Genomic DNA, 20,224 nt, shown 5'->3' on the forward strand with positions numbered 1-20,224 from the left:
AAAGCTCCTTGTTTATTTCAGCAGGTTAGAAGGCAAAACTGCAATTTTGTTTTTAGGGAAACTTGGATTTTCAGAGTTTGAGGAAACAGGCTTTATTGACCCAGGGCAGGGAGGTGGCAGTTCCATGCTCCCACATGGAAGCCATAACCTGCTTGCTAAACCCAGGCTGTGCTTCCCTGCTCTGGTGGACCTTTCATTCCCATGGGAAGCAGGGTGGCACTGAACCATGGGCCACTCTAACTGTGGCATAAACAGAGGAAAGTCAAGCAGGAAGAATTCCTGTGAGGCTTAAAATAGAGATAGGCTCACACTTTGCATCCTGATATTTCAGAGCTTTTCAAGGGTGATGGCCATGACCAGGCTGCTCATAAGACCATGCTGCAAAATCTGAACTGCAAACTCCATTAGTGGAGAAAGGCTGGGGGGAAATTAGCTTTGTGGCACAGCTAATCTCTGCTGCCTTGGTTAATCCTTGCAGCCTGTTGCAGAAATAATTCAGTCACTGTGGGACCCAGACCTTAAACAGCTTGACTGACATCAGCCAAAAAGCCTAAAATATCCTGCAGCAAATCTCTTTCAATAACTTTCAACATGTACTGGGGTTTGCTGTGTCACATCCTCAGTTTCTGTATGGCAATGGCAGGTTAACAAACAAGCTGATTCTGACTCAGCTACTGGACAAGAACCTCAAATAGGTTTTTCTCTAAGCACATACTCAACACTAAAATCTAAGAAAATCTGGGTTTTTGCACAAATCCCAGTAGAGTTGAGGCAAGATGTTTTTCTAGAACAAAGGTGTACATTACAGTAGTTGTAAACGCCTATTCTTCTTTCCTTCTCCAGTAACAGGACTTTTTTTGGATGGGATGTAATAGAGCAAAGTGTATTTGTGTAGGTTTATAGGTAGGTACCTGCTTAAAAAAAAAAAAAAAAAAAAGAAAAAAAAGAAATAATTTTGGGCCAGGTTATGTCCATGAAATGCTAGATTGTGTCAATCAACTTCTCAGCATTGTGCACTGCCAAAGCAATTTTTCTTTTAAATGCTGGAAAAAGCAACTGGGTTTGAATTGTAGTTGTTGTTCTCTTGTGTTCAAGACAATATTTCACTGTTCTCTTTTCAAGTCATTTTTTCTCTTCCTAAATGTTATCTCTCATGTCTTTACATCAGAGTTTGATGTCCATCCTTTTGGTTCAGGTTCACATCCTGGGAGAATTTGCAGAACATGGGTATGAGAAGATTTAAGTCCTTGCTGCTTGTGATATAGCCAATGTGGTGTAGTAAATATGCCTGCATCTGTCTGGAGAAGCTTTAATTTTTCTGCATGGGAAGGACTTAAAAAAGATCTCTGAATTGTGATTTTAAACTCTGCAGCAGTGTAACTTCCTTCCACAACCCGGGTCATGTGGACATTTGCAGCACAGATGCTGCAACAGTGTTTTTCCTGACAAAGATGTATTCCCACCGAAAGGGAAAAAAGATGAATAATATTCCATGCTAGTATAAAACAACATATGGGGTTTGTTCCTGCTTGTTGATAGGCTTCCTGGGTTGTGCATGATAATGTGTGTGGCAATGGAGAAACGAGCTGTTTCTCCAAGGACGGGTTGTGATTGTCCTGTGCTTTTATAATTTTCTCTGTGAGCACTCCCGGACTTCAGAAAAGCACAGGAGCAGAGCCTGGAACAGTGGGCAGCCCTGAGCACCTCTGCCTGCCCCTTGCTAGCACGCAGGAGCTCACTGTCAGCCTGGGGCTGAGCAGAGCAGGGGGATGTGGGGGCACGGTGCCAAGGCAGAGCCAGCTCAGCTCAGTCAGCAATTGATGCTGAGCGAGGAAAAGACTTGTTCCTGGGATGGGATCTGTGCTCCCACTGCACAGCAGGAGCCTGGGTGCTTCCTCTCCCCTGCTGCCCCAACAGCACCACAGTGTGTCTGTCACCCCTCTGGAAGTACCAGCCCAGACACAAGGGCAAAACCTGGCCTGCTTCTCTTGAATCATTGTGACTTAGTGGCTCCCAGAGAGCAACCATGGCCCCCATTCTGCAAAACTGGAAAATGTGTTTAACCTGAGCCTCCCAGAGACCCTGCCTGGCTGGGCAGCTGGTCCCTTGCAGGCAGCTGCAGAGGGAGCACTGATGCTTGTGACGAGGAGGGGCAGGCACTGCTCTCCTCCCTGTGCTGGCCAGCCACAGGACCTGAGGGAGCGGCCTGGAGTTGTGTCAGGGGAGGTTTAGGTTGGATGTCAGGAAAAGGTTCTGCCCCCAGAGGGTGGTTGGGCTGGAGCAGCTCCCCAGGGCAGGGGTCACAGCACAGCCTGGCAGAGCTCAGGAAGAGTTTGGGCAATGCTCTCAGGCACACGGTGTGACTCTTGGGGATGGTGCTGAGCAGGGACAGGAGCTGGACTCGATGATCCTTGTGGGTCCCTTCTATTTCAGCAGATTCTGTGATCAAGGCTAAAATCCAGCTGAATCTGTACAACTCAGTTAATGAGCTAATGCAATTTTGTGTATGATATTCTTTCACCTTTGTTTAATTACCAAAAGTACTTCTTAAAAAGGGAGGAAACCTCTTGAGAACAAGAACAAAGTTTATTTTGTAGCCATTGCCAATTAAATATTTTCATCATAATTAGATGCATGCTACATTCAACTTGTGCATAGAAGGTTTTTTTAAATTTTTTTTATTTTTTATTTAAAAAAAACAGTTACAATTTTTTTTTCAGTTTTCCCTCAATCTCGCAGAGTAACAGGGAGATTAACATTCTGAATGATAAAAACCATGAGCTAAAATGATAATAATTAACTCCAACATTGCATGTAATATCTAGAGAAAACTTTCTTATTATGTATGTTGTCTTTAATTATAATTTAAATGTTTGAAAAGGAGAAATTAATTATAGTTTTTACCCTGAGATTGGAAAAACTCAAAACCTAAAGCTGATAGAGGATGCTCTGGAGAACATCTTACCCACCATTCAATTTAAACGTCAGTTAAGAGCCCAGCCTCCTGATGAGTTGCTTAGATTTCCAAATCATGATATTCCCTTGTCATTAAAAGCACAGTGTGAGACCAATTTCCAGACCTTGTGCAAATGATAATATCCTTCAGTAACTTGGAATAGGAACGCTCAGGTCACCATACCTGGCATTTTGGAGTAACTCCCTTCCAGGGGCTTTCACACATTAATTTGTCTTTTCAGCATGTGAGTGTTATTGTGGCACAGGACTGACAACAGAGCTTTTGGACCTGATCTTCAGCTGATTTGTCCTGAGCAGCCCACAATCCTTGCAGAAGTCCAGTGTTACCCTTATTGCCACACTGCAGACCCTTTCAAGTGCTGCAGCAGAACAAAAGAGAGCAGAAATGACAATGCCCACACTAATGAGAGACTTGCAGATCTAACACTGTTTATAATGTATCTGCTGCTGTTCCTTCAGTAAACAGAAGCCACTTTTAATAATTATTTCTTATCAATAAGCTTAGATAGGTTTTACAAGTCATAATATCTATCACATGCCTAATTAAATGAATTAGGGGGGGTTTTATTGCTGTTGCCAATTACAAGTGATCTTCAGAACATTCCTGAAGTCTCTAATTATAACTTATCTCTGTCTATTTGTATAATGGCTGAGTGTTGTGCCACTGAAGAGCAAACTCATATAATCAAATAACATGTCCTTTAACACTGTGGAATTAATAAGGGTTGTACAAGTCCAGGTTTACAATTAAATGAGTCCTAGGGAAGATCTGTCAGGCCAGGAGAAATTTGGTTTTGTTTGAAAAAAAATTTTAAAAAGTATTTATCCAGTGGGTTTTTCTCTATAAAACATGTATTTTTTATAGTAGGAAATAAATGTGTTTTGCAGCAGTTGATGCTAAAATATGGGGATAGCACCTTTGGAGAAGTGTTCTGTAGATCTTGGAAAGATGAGTATTTATTCTCAAGTTGAGGGAAAATTGTAATGCTATAGAGTTTCAAGTGTTCTAATTTAACACAGATAATTATTTAATTTAAGTGAACTTTAGAGATTAATTTTCAGGGTGATTTTATCTCAGCCTAGCAGGGAAGGGACCATATCACAAGAGCTTGCCTCTCCACTGGCGGTTTTTTATGATACTGAGAAGCTTTATGTGCTCCCTCAGGGCATGATGGCTGCTTCTGGACCTCCAGGTTACAGGGATGTCTTTGCCAGGGTGCATGATTCTTGCTGTAATCACAGACATCCCATCATTCATCCAGGAAGGGAGGGATTTTGTTTATATATATATGTGTGTATGTATATGTATATATATGTATGTATATATATATATGTATATATGTACACATAATATAAAAATAAACAAAGAATTAAAGAAAAAAATCTGAGAAGAAGAAGGCAGCATCTCCAGCCATTAACAACAAAAACTCTGCAAAGTGGTTCTGAGAAGCTGTGGTCTGAGCTCAAGTCAAAAGTATCAAGTATCAAGTCAAATTTCAGCTGCATTTCAAGGCTTTTGGGAACTCTTTCAGCAGTGCTGCATTGTGCAGTTTTATGATTTTTTTTTGCATCTAAGTGGACATTTTGATAGAGAGGAATGCCTGTTGCCTTCTGTGATGCACTCTATAATCTGAACTTACATCATTCAAGCCTGTGCTTCCTTCCTTTGGCTATTATTTCTCCAGTTTTAGTTCAGGTTCAAAAAGAAGGCTGAGCTCAAACAACTGGGTTACACTGAAATTCAGTGTCTGTACATACACACAGCTGGTTTTCTTCTTCCTCAGTAGCACTGCATCTGTAGGAATGCACAGTGACCAAACTCCATTAATTCCCTTTCAATTCAGCCCCTGATTTACAAACCAGGAGCATTGTTGCCACTTTCCAGGACTGTGCAGGCACTGGTCTTGTTTTCTGGTGGAAATGATGAGGCAAACTGCTCCAGCCACTCTTCTTATTCATTTTTCCTAATGCATCCAGGTCCCTCCCTGTCGCTGAGCCATGGGCTTCAGTAGGATTTTCATTGAGAGCAGCAGTTTGTACATGTCTAAGCATGTGTACATATAGGTACATGTGTATGTACATGTATAAGCATTTCCCTCGGCAGGCAACAATTCAAAGAGGTCAGAACATCACTACTGATGATCCCAGCCAGGCAATCCAGGCAGTAACTTGGCTTGGCTGGAGGTCAAGAAGCTCTGTCTGTTGTCTGCGAGCAGAGCCAAGCCAGGCTGGTTGGGATGCCAGGGACTGTGGAGCAGATCTGGGAGCTGGAGTCCAACCACAGCTACCAACTGTTGGCCAGGGAGGTTTGAGCTCTGGTTTGCCGGGGTATCCCTCTGGGGATAACCAAGCACAGTCACAAAGACTGGAGCACAGTCTGGGTTGCACTGGTGCTGGTGAGGCAGAAGTTATTAACCCATGGAACCTCATACATGAGATAAATAACAAGGTAATACTAAATGCCTTGAAGTTGCCTCACAACCACTCAGAGAATCTCTGAGGATCTTGCATGCCATCACAAGAACAGGATGCATTTCAAGTGTCCTCTTCAGGTCCTCTGACTATCCAAAGGGATGGTGCTCAGACACTTATGATTGGGATAGCTGAGAGAAGTAATTACTGTAATTACACTTGTGTCTGTGTGCTGCAGTACTAACGAGCCACATTGCATTTGCTGTAACTAAGAAAGCCAATGGAGATAAAGGCCAAGCACAATTAGCAGCTCACAGGGCTGCTCCTGGAGCTGGTGTAGTCTATTCCTCTAGTTTGGCTATTCAGGTAAATTTTCCTGCTGGCAGCTCCAGCTGACACTCAGTGCATTGCCCTGCTGTTTCCTCCTTCTAAGCTGTGAATTAACTGAGTCCTGTGGCCATAGGTGAGGTAAAGTTCACTGATCTTTCATGCCTCTTGACAGGACCAGGCACATGAACATGCAGCTCCACTTCTTAGAGTGAAAGGCCGAATTTGTATTTCGCAAAGGAAAGGATTAAAATGCCATCAAAGGTGAAAGAATAAATTTTCAGGGTGAAAACTTCAATTTCAATGAAATTATAGCAGTAGACCTAGATAAATGTGAGGGTGGGTTGGCAGTGAGTTTGGAGGCAGTCCATTTGCTGATTAAATTTGATTTTATACGTATAGCCATGCTAAACCCCAATTATCGTTATTCAGGAAAAGCACCTGGATTAATCAGACCTGCCACATCCATCTTTTTCTAATGCTTATTCCACTGGCTGTGACTCCTACAGAGGAAAATTTCACCAACTGATTAGTTTTACAGCTCTTATATTTCTAAGCTGCAAGTAGGAAGAACCAATATCAGATCTCCCCACTTCCCAAACAGGCTGGAAGAGTTATCTGCAGGGAAATTGGGAAACCTGCCTTCCAGCAGGGCTCCTGGGAGCCTGGGGCCAGGGGTGCATGCCCGAGGTGTGTGGCAGGGCTGGGTTTTCTCCATTGTTCCATAAGTCATGTCACAAAAAGTGAGATGCCCTGGTACTGCCATTCTTTCTGCAGTGAGGAGCGTGGCAGGATGCAGTGTGGGGTGAAGGCAGGAGTTTGTTTTGAGGTGACAGCCCCAGCTCCCAGTGCACAGACAGACACACGTGGTGCCAGAGCTGCCTCTGCCAGGCTGCCCCTCCAGGGGGGTGCTGCAGGGGAAAGCATGTGAAGGGAGGAGAAGGTTTTGGGCACAAGAACGGGACTGAGCTAGGCTGTACCCTACGGGCAGGGGTGCAGCAGCTGGGCACTGGCTCACTTCACTGATCTGGGCTCCAGCAGTGCTGCCACCCCCTCTGGACCAGGTCTGGGAGGTCACCCTGCTCCCAGCCTGTGCTGACCTTGCAGCAGTGAAGAGAGGATGCCTTTAAATCAGGTGCCTCAGCAAGAGGCAGTTCTGGCTCTTGCCACCACGAGAGCTGGGCTGTCTGAGGGATGCAGGATGCAGAAACACCCAGCCAGGCTCTCTAATTGTTTCTGGCCACTGACTGACTGTAACAGCCCGTGGATTCTCAGGCTATTCCCTGCTAATTGAAATGACTGTGGAAGAACAGACTTTGCCACTACTCAGACATCTCTTTTGAGCCAAAGGAAATCTATCCTTTATAGTTTCCTCCAGCAAGTGAGATGACATCAGCTCTGTGGGTGGACAAATGTATTGAAAACCTGTCAAAATTCATAGTATTTTCAGAGATGCAGATATGCTTGAGCTAGAAATGCTGTTATAATCAGCTAATGTCAGCTCCTTTCTATCACAAAGGTTGGAGAATCTCACCCAGGCAGTTTGACAATTTCCAAATCTAGAAAAATTGAATCTAAAGTCAGAGCTGAACTGCTCAGCAAGAAGGTCATTAATACTGAGACAGATGAGACAGAATAGATTCTCCATAGCTTATTTTTTTTCTTTTTCTTACAACTACATGATTTTCCTTCTGATAATCTGATGCTAATGAGAATTATTTTACTGATCTAAAATGTGCTAACTGGTGTCTTGTGGTCTGTATCACACAGAAAATGTGAATGCTTTGTTCTGCCTTTGGCATCCACAAGTCTTTGGAACATGGGATGTCTGGGTTTGTGGGCTGCATTTCAAGATGGGTGAGAAACCTTCTTACTGGGAACCTACCACCATATTAAGGAAAGTCTGGATGCTTGTGTGCATTTGTTTGGCTGCAGGTTAAGTTTTGGCCATGAAACAACATGTCCTGAGGACATGCATGGATGGGTTTCAAAGCACCCAGTGTGCAGTATGAAGGACAATTTGGAGAAGGCCAAAAATTGTTTTCTTCCCCTTTTTGATTCTCACGTTCACTGTACCTTTCTCTTTCTCTGTACCTTCCCCCTGTGAGTAAAGAACATGGCTGTGTTCTTCCTTTATTAAAACAACTCCAATTTTCTTTTCTACATATGAAGAATTATTGTAGCCCTCCTGCCCTCTCTTGTTTCCCAGAACATGTTTTCCTTTGGTTCTGATGGATCAGTTTGCACCATTGAAACTCAATGCCCTGAAACCTCACATGAATTTTGTAGACATGCAATAAGATTTTGAAAGTTAATAACACATTGTTATGGAGAAGAAAAGCACTTGAAAAAAAGCATGGGAAATTACACACAGATCAGAAGTTCTGAAAGATTTTGCAAGTTCATAATGCCTTATAAATACAAAATGAGTTTCTCAAAGGGGCAGTCTGAGCACCTCCCAAAGGGAGGAAAATCATGGTGTAAATAGTCTGAGCAGGATGCAGTGCTTTCTGCACACCTCCTGGCAATGCAAATGCTCACAGCCCTTTCCTCACAGGTCCTGGCTTCATAAGCAGCCACCAGCACAGCTTGTATCTTTGCTGGATTTCCCAGCCTATTTTTGAAGAGCTGCCTGACTTCTATTCCATGCACAGCTTTGCAGTTCCCTAAGTGTCAAATCTAGGATGGGATTTCCACCCCCACCCTTTACTGCATCACTGCCAGCTCCACAGAGTGTCTGATCTCTCCCCAAGCCAACCTTTCTCACTTCACAACTTTTCTCCTTGCAGTTTGAACTGGGTTCCCAGTGCAATCTTAGTCTGTTATTTCCTAGAAGACAAACAGCCCAGCAAGGGGGAAGTACTTTAGGGCATATTCCTCCTTATTTTCTTTCTTTGCTTCAATCTGGTATCAAAACCCCTTTTAAAAGCATCTCTCCCGCTCTTCACAAATATTCAGAATAATTTGATTTCCCCACTCTGCTCTGGAAAGATTTTTCTTTTCTGTTTGTCACTCAGGCATAGGCAAATATCTAGTATTATTATTCCTGCTGAACAGCTCTTTCCTGCTATGATGGCTCTGCAAAGGACTTGGAGGTAATGCAGGCACCAGGACTGAGGGCTTGGTGACAGTGGTGAGTTCAGCCAGAATTTTGTGCTGTGTGCCATTGTGCCCACATGCAGAGCTGTGACTTCCTGGCTAAATATGCTTTGGCTGTGACAAAAGCACAGACAAGACATGAGAGAATCTTGACTTACTGAGGACACAGGTAGTGGAAAGTCCCCATGAGCTAATGGCAATATGATGCAAAATATCCAGGCCCAGCCCAGGAGAGAAGGGTCTTTGGATCCTCCTGGTGAACAGCCTGTGAATGCTAATGCTGCTAATTAGTTGAGGGAGATGCTGTTATAAATAGAAGAGCTCAATGAATCTTTTTTGTGGCAGATAAGCATACAATGAGTTTAGTAATTTCCTGTGTAAGAGCATGGTGATATTTGTAAAGCTATTTTTAATTGTTCATTACTGTTAATTACTTGTTTTTTTTTTTAAAAAAGAGACAGTATTATGAAAGAATTGAAATATATTGGAAATAATCATCAATCAGAATGCTCCTTGCAAGCTGCCTGCCAGGGAACATTGTCGAGGTAGCAGACACATGTACTTGCAACCAACAGTGATCTTGCAGGCTGACACGAATTTTGAGCACTCACATTTTTATTTTCATCGCGTTTTTCTTTTTATTGTAAACAGCTTCCTTTCCCTCTCTCCATGGGACGGGGGACTGCAGGACTTTGCCTTAGACAGGGAGAAGAGATTCTGCAAAGCTCAGACTTTGTCTGAATTGCTGTTCTCACCAGAAGAGTGACCCACAGCACATGAAATATATTCCTGTGTCAGAAAATCTCCCCATCTCTAACACGCGGGGAGTTGCAGCAGACTAACAGCTGATGCTTCAGCACTCCTGTCCAAATGTTGTTGCCCACATGCTTGACAGTGAATTAGCTGCTAATAATGGATCACCAGACTCTTCTGGAGTGAAACATTTACAAGAAGCGATGTGCTGCCAAGTTTAAAGTCTGGGAACACAAGGCAATTTCAAACCTGTCATTTCCTCACAGAAAGGGGATTATTGCTTTGTTATCAACAAAGATACCATGTTATGTAGCTTTCCTGCCCTTGAATTACTTAGGTCACATGGGATGGCCATGGGTTGTATTGAAAATTGCATCTTTTGAGCCTGTTTATGTACTGGATGTATGTCTATATAAACAGTGTGGAGTTCACTGGCTATGTGCATGCCCAGTGCAGGTGCACAGACCACATACATGCAAGTCTCTGTGCTTACAAATGTGCCAAATGCCTCAGACAGCCCCTGTAACAGAGATTTATTGCCCCTGTCCTGGCAGTCAAGGTGCCTCCTGTGGTAGGTGCAAGGAATCAGTGCAGCACCCGAGGCACTGGCTGAGGGGAAAGCTGGCAGGAACCTTGCTTCATCCTTGGTGCCATGAGCCTTTGGCTTATCTGGCTGAACTTACTGCTTTGTCCAGGGAGAGGTGCCCTGAGAGCCATCTCTTGATCACAGCTCTTCTATAGCTGTGCTTATTCCTGCTCATCAACACACAAAGGACCTGGCAGATGATAAAGTTGCCAGTTCGTGTGGAGTGAGGATTGTGCTGTTCCATGAAGAAAGCAGCAGCTGATCCCACGCTGATTTTGGGTGAGCCATCTTGTACTCCCTGCTGGGTTTTGCAAGAATTTCTGTGGATGCTGGTGTTCAGAGTGTACAGAGCTTCAAGTAATGCATTCACATGTCTGTACTGCAGAAAAGTGGGAGATGGATTGGACCTAGTTTTTAAAACATTTGAAATCCTAAATCAGAAAATGTATCTCAGCCATGTTCTGGCTTTCCAGAAAAGCTGACTGTCCCTTTTACTAGTTAAAGGACAAGAACTGTGGTAACAAATTCGTAGTAAACTACTGGTTTGTAGATAAAACATTCTGCAATTTTTAGCCTTGTTTCATTTTTGTTATGATATTGAAGCATACAGTGATAACAAGGCACACTAATATTTTATTTGTATCTGGTAATTAACAATATAAATATTCTTAGGGTGCTCTCAGGTCTTTTCTTTTGCACATTCATTTCCTCTGCTTCACAGTCTTTAGTTAAACTGGCTTGAAAAATTACATTTTTCAGCATGTGCATGTTTCTTGAGGAACAGTTTTAACTTGAATAAAAGTTGATTTCTTGCAGCTCCTCAAAAGCTGAGAATTTATGCAGAGTATTCAAGGCTAATTTCCTGTAGTTTTCCAACTGAGGCTGTCATCATGATCTACAGAGAACAGCACCCAGCCTTACATGAGATATAGCAATGATTCCATCTTCTTGTGTAGAGAAATAAATATGTATGTGTGATGTATCTACACATCTATAGTATATGCCCTGTACATATGTCTTTGGCACTTCACTTAAATATGTCAGTTAAAATAATGTGTTTGAATATTTAGCCCATAAGCAAAGCACTGAGAGATTATGAACTTTGAATAAATTCTGATAGTTAATATGCATATGCATTTACCTTTGCAGGGCAGTACCTGCCTTACAAAATGGTGTTGTACTGCAGAATTGCCTTTGATTTACAGCTCTACCAATGTGCTGATTGACTCAAAGGAATTGAGACAGCAGGTCTGTCTCTGGCATAAGATTTAATGTATTTCTTTTAACTGTTTCTTTCTAAGTGCAAGGCAACTGCACCAGTTAAGAGGCACTGGCATGTTTTAAAAGGGCATTTCCTTCACAAAAGCAGGTATAAACCATAGGAAATCTAAATTTGTCGCTGCATGAAAATCAGAGGGTAAAGAGAGGCTGTTTGGAGGGCTCATTGTTTGAGAATTCCTTTTAGGAACCTTTTCATCAGCAAATCCATAGACATCTTCACTTCTTACTCTAAGCCAAGCAGGAAAAAAAACATTATGTTTTCCTATCAATGCCTTGGATTAAAAATGACTAAACAAGCATTTGTGGCAGGTTAATTGCTCCTTGGGTGCTTGCAAGCCCTGCCCAGGGTGGGTGTGAATATTAACTGCAGCCAGCAGCTTTCCGCGCGGGGCGGCCGTGCCAGCACATGGAGACAGTCCCCAGCAGGCTCCTGCCCAGACAGCGTGTGCAGCACAAGGTCAGCTCGACCTTCCTCCCCTGCTCCCTTATTATTTCAGCTGTTGCTTGTCTGAATCAAGAAATCTGCTCCCAAAGCAGAGCAGCAACCCTGAGATGGAGGGAGGGGAGGGCAAGGGGCTTGGGGTAAAACTATTATTCTTTAAAGGGTTCATGGGATGGATCCTATGGCACAAAAATGTTTAGTCGATGTTTCAAGCCCACCTGTCTATCACACAGGCACAGAAACGCTGCTTCTCTTTTCTCCAAAGGCTTATATTCATATTAAAGCAAATAAATGGTGCAGTAACATTTGTATTCACCTCAGATTAGTTGGAGAAGCATGTACTAACACTTGGAGATTGTCAGGATTATACACAATCAAAGCAAGAATTGTGTTTTTATGACTGCATATAAACATGTGCCCTAGGGCTTTGTTTCCTCTTGGTATTTCATTCTGCTCAGATCTCCAGCTCTCTGAGTGTGTGCACCCCTGGAAATGTGGGAAAACGCTCTAAGAGAAGTGACAGCAGAACCAAAGAGTGGCCAGGGCTGGTCTTTCCACTCAGGTTTTGGGATTACTCTGAGGAGGCTGCCTTGTCTGCTCTCCAGAGGCTGTCAGCATGAGTGGCACTTCGATAAAGTCAGGTTACTTGGTCTGATCAGGGATGTAACATTAGAAATAGAATGTGCAGTAATCTTTCATATTCATCCAACCCCTCATTTCTTTTGTGCCTCATGCAGCTGTTAATGCATTTATTCTTGCAATGCTGTCTTGGAGCAGGGTGGTTCTGTGATCCTTCTTTTGCAGGGAGGGATCTGAACTGCAAAGTCACCTGGGGAATGTCAGGCAGGAAAACTGAAGGCAGGAAAGGGAGCAGGACAGCTTTCTTAAAACCTTAGAGACATTCCTGTGCTGGAGGCTGATCCTGGGGGAATGAGGATGGAGCAGGGCAGGCACACAGGTGTGGAGTGACTCACTTTTACCTGTCCAGTGCCCTGCACCTCCTCAGATGTCTGAGTGGCAGCAGCAGGTACCATGGTACCAGCTGCATTCTTGGGATGCATATTGGTGACCCTTGGTGGTGAATTTGGGCATCCAGGGTAAGGACAAAGTCTGCTTTGGGCTAGGGAGACAACCCCAAGAAGCATTTATCAGCTGAGATTTTTTCAGTGATGCATTACCACTGCTCTGGACCCTGTCATATGGTTCTTTCCTACACATTTGCTTTGCTTTGGTTTGCTTTCAGTTTTCTTTGCTGTCCCCAGAGATTAATTCAGCTTGTTGTGTGGGTCCAGCTGGGCACAGGAGGGAGGTCATGGCCTGAGATTAAGTTTTGATCTTGACCTCATCCCTAGTTTTAATTTTGTGACCAGAATAGAAGTCAAGTATAAATGTATGGACTTTGAGTCTGTCTTAAGTCTCTGACGCATCTTAATAGTGACATCCTTCTTGACACTGCAACATGAAGAATTCTGCACCAATTAATTTTGTATCTTTGGATGTAACTTTGGCTTTTAGCTGGATTTAGCTCCATGGACCAGACCCCCTCTGCTTTGGTGGGTGAAGGGAGATGCAGATGTCTCAAAATGTAGCCAAGTTCTTTTGCAGTGACTGGTCAATTCTTGATGTAAATAACAAACTCCAGTGACCCAGCAGCAGTCTCCAAGTTTGTTATCTCAGCTGGCCCAGTGGAGGGCGTGAGGGCTACAGCCAGTGCTGTTTCCAGGGCCATCCTGCTGCCCTGCAGGTAATTTCAGGGTATGCTCCTCTGCAAAGCTGGCAGAGCAGGTATGTGAGTGTGATAGCACCTACTGAAAGACATCACTTGTAATCCTTTGCAGGCTTTTATTTTTCCTTTTCCTCTTGTGCTATTTTTACTCTGGTTTGAACCAGTGTTTAATTTGCCTCTTTTCACTTCTTGCCTCTAATAACAACTCTCTCTCATCTCACTGCTTCGCCTGATCATTTTTCCTCCTTCTTTGTTAGATGTCTGGTTTCTCATATTCTCCTTTCTTCTCTCCCCCTGTCTTGCACACTCCTCCTCACACACATTCTCGTGTATTGTTTATCTGCACAGCTCCCCAGGGCACGTTCGGCAGGTGCCTTAGGAGGCAGGGGAGAGGGTCACAGCCCTGCCAGCTGCCTGGACACGTGCACACAGAGCCATTTCCACCAGGGAAGCAGGCCAATGTCTGCCAAGAAAAGCCAGCTTTGGTAGCCCAGCAGGGCCAAGCAGGCAGTGCATGGAGCCTGCTGCCTCTTGATGCAAAATGTGCCCCTTTAACCACTACCTTGTCCCCCTGTTTGTCCTGTTGTTCTGTTTCCATTTCAGCAGCGTTCTGATGGCATTTTCTGAGAGGATTCTCTTGTGCAAGGCACAGTTAGCACACTGCCTCCCTGTCAGAGCTAAAGGTATGAGCTGGCAGCCTGGAGGAGGAGGGTCTTTGCAAACCCACCAGGCAGCAGCTCCATGGCCCCACGAGGGTCTGGGTCCAGGTCACTGGGCTCACTGAACCCCTGCTTTCTTTTGACCAAGCTGTTGCAGTGGTGCCACGCCTTATTCTCGACCTCACCCCCTGACCCTGCTGCTTTGCAGGGGTATTTCAGACCTGTAGAAAAGTGTAGAGCATTGGGAGTCCCTGCACGACAGCTGGAATTCATGGGGTGTAGTTTCCTCTGGACTGGTTTGCCACAGCTGGCTGACTGTGGTCTCTAAGGGAAAAACTCTGCATTTTGATTATTGTCCATGCCAGGGTCCCATTTCTGACATCTCTGCAGTGTGTCCCCTGCTTGAAGGACTTTTGTGGTCTCTCATACCCAGAGAGTTATTTTCAGGCTTATCTGCCTGTCCTCTACCACAGGCAGCTCCCCCCTTCTCTGGGGCTCTTCTCAACCCTCTGCAAGGCTCCAAGGCAGCAGAATTCAGTGGAGGGAAGAAGTTAGAGTACAACCAAGGATACTGCTGGGTAACTCCACATACAGCTGGGATTCATCTCCCATCTAGCAGCTCATGCGTGCACACATGTATTTTGGGTTTTCAAAGAGTGGGAGTAGTATGGTCAAGTTTTCCTTTTGCATTTTCAATTTGCTTCTCTCCACCCCCAACAAACATCTCTCTGGCAGAAAAGACCAGGAGAGCAGTGTACCTAAGATCTGCCAGATGAGTGACCCCCTGCTGATAAAAAAACCCTGAAAATCATCATAGGCCTGTTTAGTTATTCTTGTATTGTTAAAAAGAGCTGAGAGCCTGTCTCAGCAGCAGTAATTTAAGTGCCCCTTCAGCCCTAAATACTGCTAGAGCCACCCTGAAGGAGCTTTCTGTGGCATTGCCAAGGGTGTTGGGCCAGCCCTCAGTGACTTTGTCCTTTTTTCACACAGGATGCTGCAGGACAAGGCTCACATGGCCTCGTGTGGAGTCAGCGTGGTCCCATCACCTGTGGATGGAGCTGGCTGCTGCCACCACTGATGGGAAGATTGGGGTCTGACAGCCAGGAGCTGGAGCAGACACAATAGCTGTCTGGATGGTTAAGTAAGTCTGTTTTTTCCCATTTCTGTGGGAGTTCTGAGGAATATGTAAACTGTTTTCTTGCTTGCTGTTTTGGAACAGAAGTTAAAATCTCAAATGGTTGATGGCAGAGGTGTAAAGGAAACAAGAAGTCTGGATAACCTCAATATTTCATCTTTGATTTTGACTTCCTAACATTTTATTTACTTCTTCAGAAGCCAAGAAATCAGTTAGCATGCAGAATAAAAGTGTTTATCAAGAACAGAAAGGAAGAAAAGTTTTTCCATGTTCTTTTTCTCACAAAAGGTCTAAACATACAGCAAAGAAACATTTCAAAAATACAAAAGAAAAAAAGAAGCTGATGGGTGAGAAGAATAACTGGTGACTGAAGGGTGTATAGGGAATGTGCTCTTTGTGTATCTGCTATATCATGAGCCAAAGCTAAGAGTCAAACTGAAAGACATCCGATTAGTTAACAACCTCTCCATTTAAGTACATTCCAAAAAGTCAAATTATAGCAGGAAGAATCTGGGCTCGCCTCCGTCTCTGCCCCAAAATATCATTGTTCATTCTCACAGCCTGGCCAGAGGCCAGCTGCTTCCAGGCTTTTAGCCACAGGGTGTATTTAAAAACCATTCTGTGTTCCTGTTTTCCTGTCAGTCCAAGGGAAATCACTGTAAACAACCATTTTCAAGTGTGCCCATGTCCAAACAGAGGCTGCTGCTGGGCTCTCTGGGGCTGGTTGGGGCAGGGGGCAGAAAGGATGAGGAGCTGCAGAGCAGGGCACTCCAGCCTCTCCTTCTCCTTCAAACATCTGCTCAAGCCTGAGAAGGGGTTTTTCCAGCCAGGATCAGGCTCTGCAACAAACCATGGGAGCTGGTTTGAGCTCTGCACATGACACCAGTGGAAATCTGGTCAGTGGACTCCCCTGATGGTGGCAGTCCATCACAGCCTGCTGGGCTGGATGAAACCCCAAGGAAAAGACAAAGCTATTGCACAGAACTGTCAAAACCCCCCAGACAAAACAGGTGAGGGAGGCAAAACTCCAAGGAAAGCCTCCAGCTGAGAGTGTGTTTGGCCCTTGTTTTTCCTGTGGATCTAGGCATGGATTTTGTGAGCTCCCCAACTCCACAGCATGACTGCTGTGTGACAACACAGGACCAGTGAAGTCCTCTCTTATTTCTTTCAAATTACCTCTGCAAGAAAATTAATTCAAAAAAAGTCAAGACCCTTTCTCCCCCTTATTTCAATTGCACAGTGGGAACAGGGAATAGTTATTTGGGTTTGGGGGTTTTCTGTATTTTCTATATACATGGACATTTTCATTTGAAAATACGTGAAGAAAGCAAGCAAGCAGTGAAAGCCAGCTCTGATTAAACCCTAAACCTCTCAGCTGTTGCATTCATTTCCTTTGCCCTGTTTGCCTTCTTTACAGTCTAAAAAAAGCTTCTGCACTGTGCAGGGCCCTTTTGCCAGGGCTGGGGGTGGGATGGCAGTGGTGCTGAGGACTGCTGAACCACTGGGACTGTGAAGGCCACTGCCCTGCTCCACTGCAGCACCTGCCCCCTCTCCCCATCATTTCTGTGGCACCTCTGGGAGCTGGTACTGCCACATCCACTTATTTCATCAGGGGGAAAACAGATCCTGCATCTCTGTTCCAGTTTTGTGGCAATTCTCCTGAGCTAGGAAAGGAGAATCACTCACAGACCATACCAGGTGCAGTCAGAGCCTGCTCCTTTCCCTGCAAGGCTTGCTGTGCCCCTGCAGAGTTTGTGTGCTCAGTGCCTGGTTCCCCCCGCAGGCAAAGACCTGCTCCCAGAACAGAAGCATTTCCAGACCTATTTCTGTCCTCTCATGTGAGAGCTACGGGCTGGTTTCATCATGTCTCAGTACTCAGATATATATATATCATTTGTAGGATGTCTCCATCTCTGCCTGGGACTGTGTTTGCTCGCACACATGCACTCGCACAAACTGTAGGTGGCACTTTGAGAATTAGCAAAGATGCTGCTGTGTCCTGTGCCGGGGCACGGCTCTGTGCACCAGCCAGGGGGAAGGAGGAGCAGAAAAATGGATCAGTTACTAGGGAGAAAGGCAGAGAGGGAGCAGAGCCTTCCCGGGAAAATAAAAAAAACCACCTCGTTCCTGCCTTCACTGGGATGCGGCATTCAGCTGCTTTCAGCCTGTGGGAGAGACGTGCCAATACCCTGTACTTTTCTCTACAGTATGTTTTATTTATCTGCCTCAGAGGAGGAGGTTTGCTGTAGTTATCACCCCAGGAGTTCAGCTGGATACAAATGTTAACCAACTGGAGGGGAAACAGCTTGCTCCAAAGGTTTTATCGTTGTTTAGTACGCAGCGAGCCAGTGCCAGGCACGGATTATGCATTTACAGAGCTCCTGGCCCTCTCCTGCCTGAATTGTCAGGAGGGGAATTCAAACCACACTGATCAATTTGCTGTCTGTCAGCAGCTGGGAACTGAGGGGCAGCCCTGGATCGATCCATTCTTGGAGCGCTGTCCTCATTTCAGGGATTACATGGTTTCCCCTGTGCTGTGTTAACACTTTAGGTGCTGGGTATGCAGTGAGCTCTGTGTGTGGTTATCACTTTTGCATGATATCTTAGAGAAGATTGTTCAGTATATGAATCTTGCACAAAGCTTGCTGTGGATGCTCAGTGTTGCTCTGTATGAGATGGAGGCTGGCCTCTGATTGTATACCAGGGAGTCCCTTCTTTCATTCAGCATAAACCTAGATGTTGGAAATTATTCTGTGCTTTGCATGAAGCTCTGAATGCCTCTGGAATGCACAGCCCTGATATAATACTAAAGATGAAAATGGAGAGAAGTTTGCTGCAGTTCACTTACTGAGAAGACCAGAAATGCTTCTCAGCCTGCTGAAGTGCCATCACATGAAAACTTGCAAAGTTTCTGGCCTTTCTGGCATTGGGAGAGGATTTGTGAATGTCATCATTCATTTTTAAAAACAACTAAGCAGCTTAGAAGTCTGTAGGAGTGGGGCCATGTGTGAAGAGTTCCAATCCTTTGTGGTTTGGAAATTGTGGCTGTTTTAGTCCTTGGAGATGACCTCAGGATCCCCTTTTAGCATTTCTCACTCGGAGATCTGCCCTCAGCTGCTGGGATGTGGAGCCCAACAGCAGCTGAAAAGCCAGCCATGGGAGGGAAGTGCCAGTTTGTGGGCATCTGGGGTATTCTCAGTTGCTGGCAGCAAAACTTAGCAGCCAAAAAAGTAAAACTGGTCTGGGACCATACCCTATAAGCCCCTGGCAGGGGCCCTCAGAGCTGTGCCTGCTTAGATAAGCAAGGTCTGGAGAGATCACCTTCAGCTGCTGCTCCTGCCTAACCTGTGCTTGTTCTCACCATTCAGGCACTGGGTTTGGATCCAGTGTCAGTCCCAGCTGTTATTGGCAAAGTATTTCCATTCCTCTTTCCTACTTGAGCACCTTTGTGCACTGATTGCTGCAAGTTTGGAGGGAGCTGGGTGGGCAAATGGACTTCTTTTTGCCAAAGGCCATGGCCCTTGTTTTTCATCCACCCTGGTGAGTCTAGAGTTCTCTGCTTAGGGAAATGAGCTGGAAGTGTGTACAACATGGGCTCTACTGCAGTTTTTTCTTTCTTATTCTTTCCGTTTTGTTTCAGGTGGATGCACTGATGATGCCACTGTGTTAACCATGTGTTAAAGCAGAAGACTGCATCTTGCCTGTATCAGCACAAGTGATTGGATTTGAAAGACTATCCAGGACCTTGTATGAGCACAGCTGCAGGTGAATCTGCATTGGTGATCCAAGGTATACCTAGAAATATTTGTCTAAGAACCCTGCATTTCATAGATATCAAAACTAATAAGCCCCAAGAATCACAGTATCATCCCACCCTATCAATACTTTGCTGAAGTTTTCTAATGATAAAAACAGCCATGGAAAAACCACACCTGTTTTAGTTTTCTCCCCCCTGTCCCCTGTTTCAAGCATGACATCAGCCTGAGCCCTGCTCATCTGGATCCTCAGCCTTCAGTGCCAGATGACAACAGAGCCAGTGAGGCACGCTTTGTTAGCTTTAATTATGTTCAGTGTGGTGCAGCACAACAGCTGGAATAATTGGGGTAATCTCCCAGCTCGTGTGGGGGGCAGTGCTGTTGAAGGAGAGGGGGAAGTGACAGTGAAGCAGAGCTGGCAGCACAGGAGCAGCAGTGCTGCAGTCCAGGGCATTGCAGCAGCCAGCAGGTTTCAGCAGCTCTCTGGGGAGCTTGTGCCTGGTCTGGTGCAGTGGAAGGTGCATCATCCCAGGCTGTGTTTGCCTGAGGCTCATTCATCCCTGTATAACATGGCACCACTGCTTTGGCTGTTTGTGAGGCACAGCTCACTGCAGTGCAAATGTGCTGGTCACTTTTTGCACTGAATATTCACAAGGTCCTCTGAAAAGAAATTCTGCCCCAAGTCTTGTTCACAGAGTTAATGGAGGGTCACAGTGATGGCAGCTGTGAGCAGCCACTCCTTGAAGCTGGCAGAGAAACCACTCCTGGAAAGCACAGTGAGATCTCCCTGTGCACGCAGGGACTGCAGGAGCACTCTGCAGGAGCAGCCTTCTTAAGGATTTGCACTGCTTTATCTTAATCAAAAACATTTATCTGAGTTTGGAAGAAGTTGAAGCCTGCCCAGGTTTACTCTGCTTTGGATGCAAAGACTGTTTGTAAAATCAGCCAAGAAACAGTGGATCCTCCTCTTAGCTTAAGCTTGCAGTGCATACAGTCCTTCCAGGACCAGACATGTGTGAGGCTATTTTGAGATTTACAGGGTAGAAAGCAGTAAATTAAAATGTCATAACCAT

General features: G+C 44.9%; 1 long non-coding RNA gene across 2 annotated transcripts in view; it reads left to right on the forward strand.

Annotated features, from left to right (window-relative positions):
* Window positions 1-20,224, forward strand: part of LOC135278838 (uncharacterized) — a 122,379-nt gene that overhangs the window by 88,428 nt on the left and 13,727 nt on the right. For both annotated transcript variants that reach the window (XR_010346240.1, XR_010346239.1), the window contains exons 2-3: window positions 15,252-15,402; window positions 19,037-19,185. This is a non-coding gene — a long non-coding RNA (uncharacterized LOC135278838). The remainder of the gene's footprint in view (window positions 1-15,251; window positions 15,403-19,036; window positions 19,186-20,224) is intronic.

The sequence above is a fragment of the Passer domesticus genome, chromosome 11 (genome assembly GCF_036417665.1).
Source record: "Passer domesticus isolate bPasDom1 chromosome 11, bPasDom1.hap1, whole genome shotgun sequence".
Taxonomy (NCBI): domain Eukaryota; kingdom Metazoa; phylum Chordata; class Aves; order Passeriformes; family Passeridae; genus Passer; species Passer domesticus.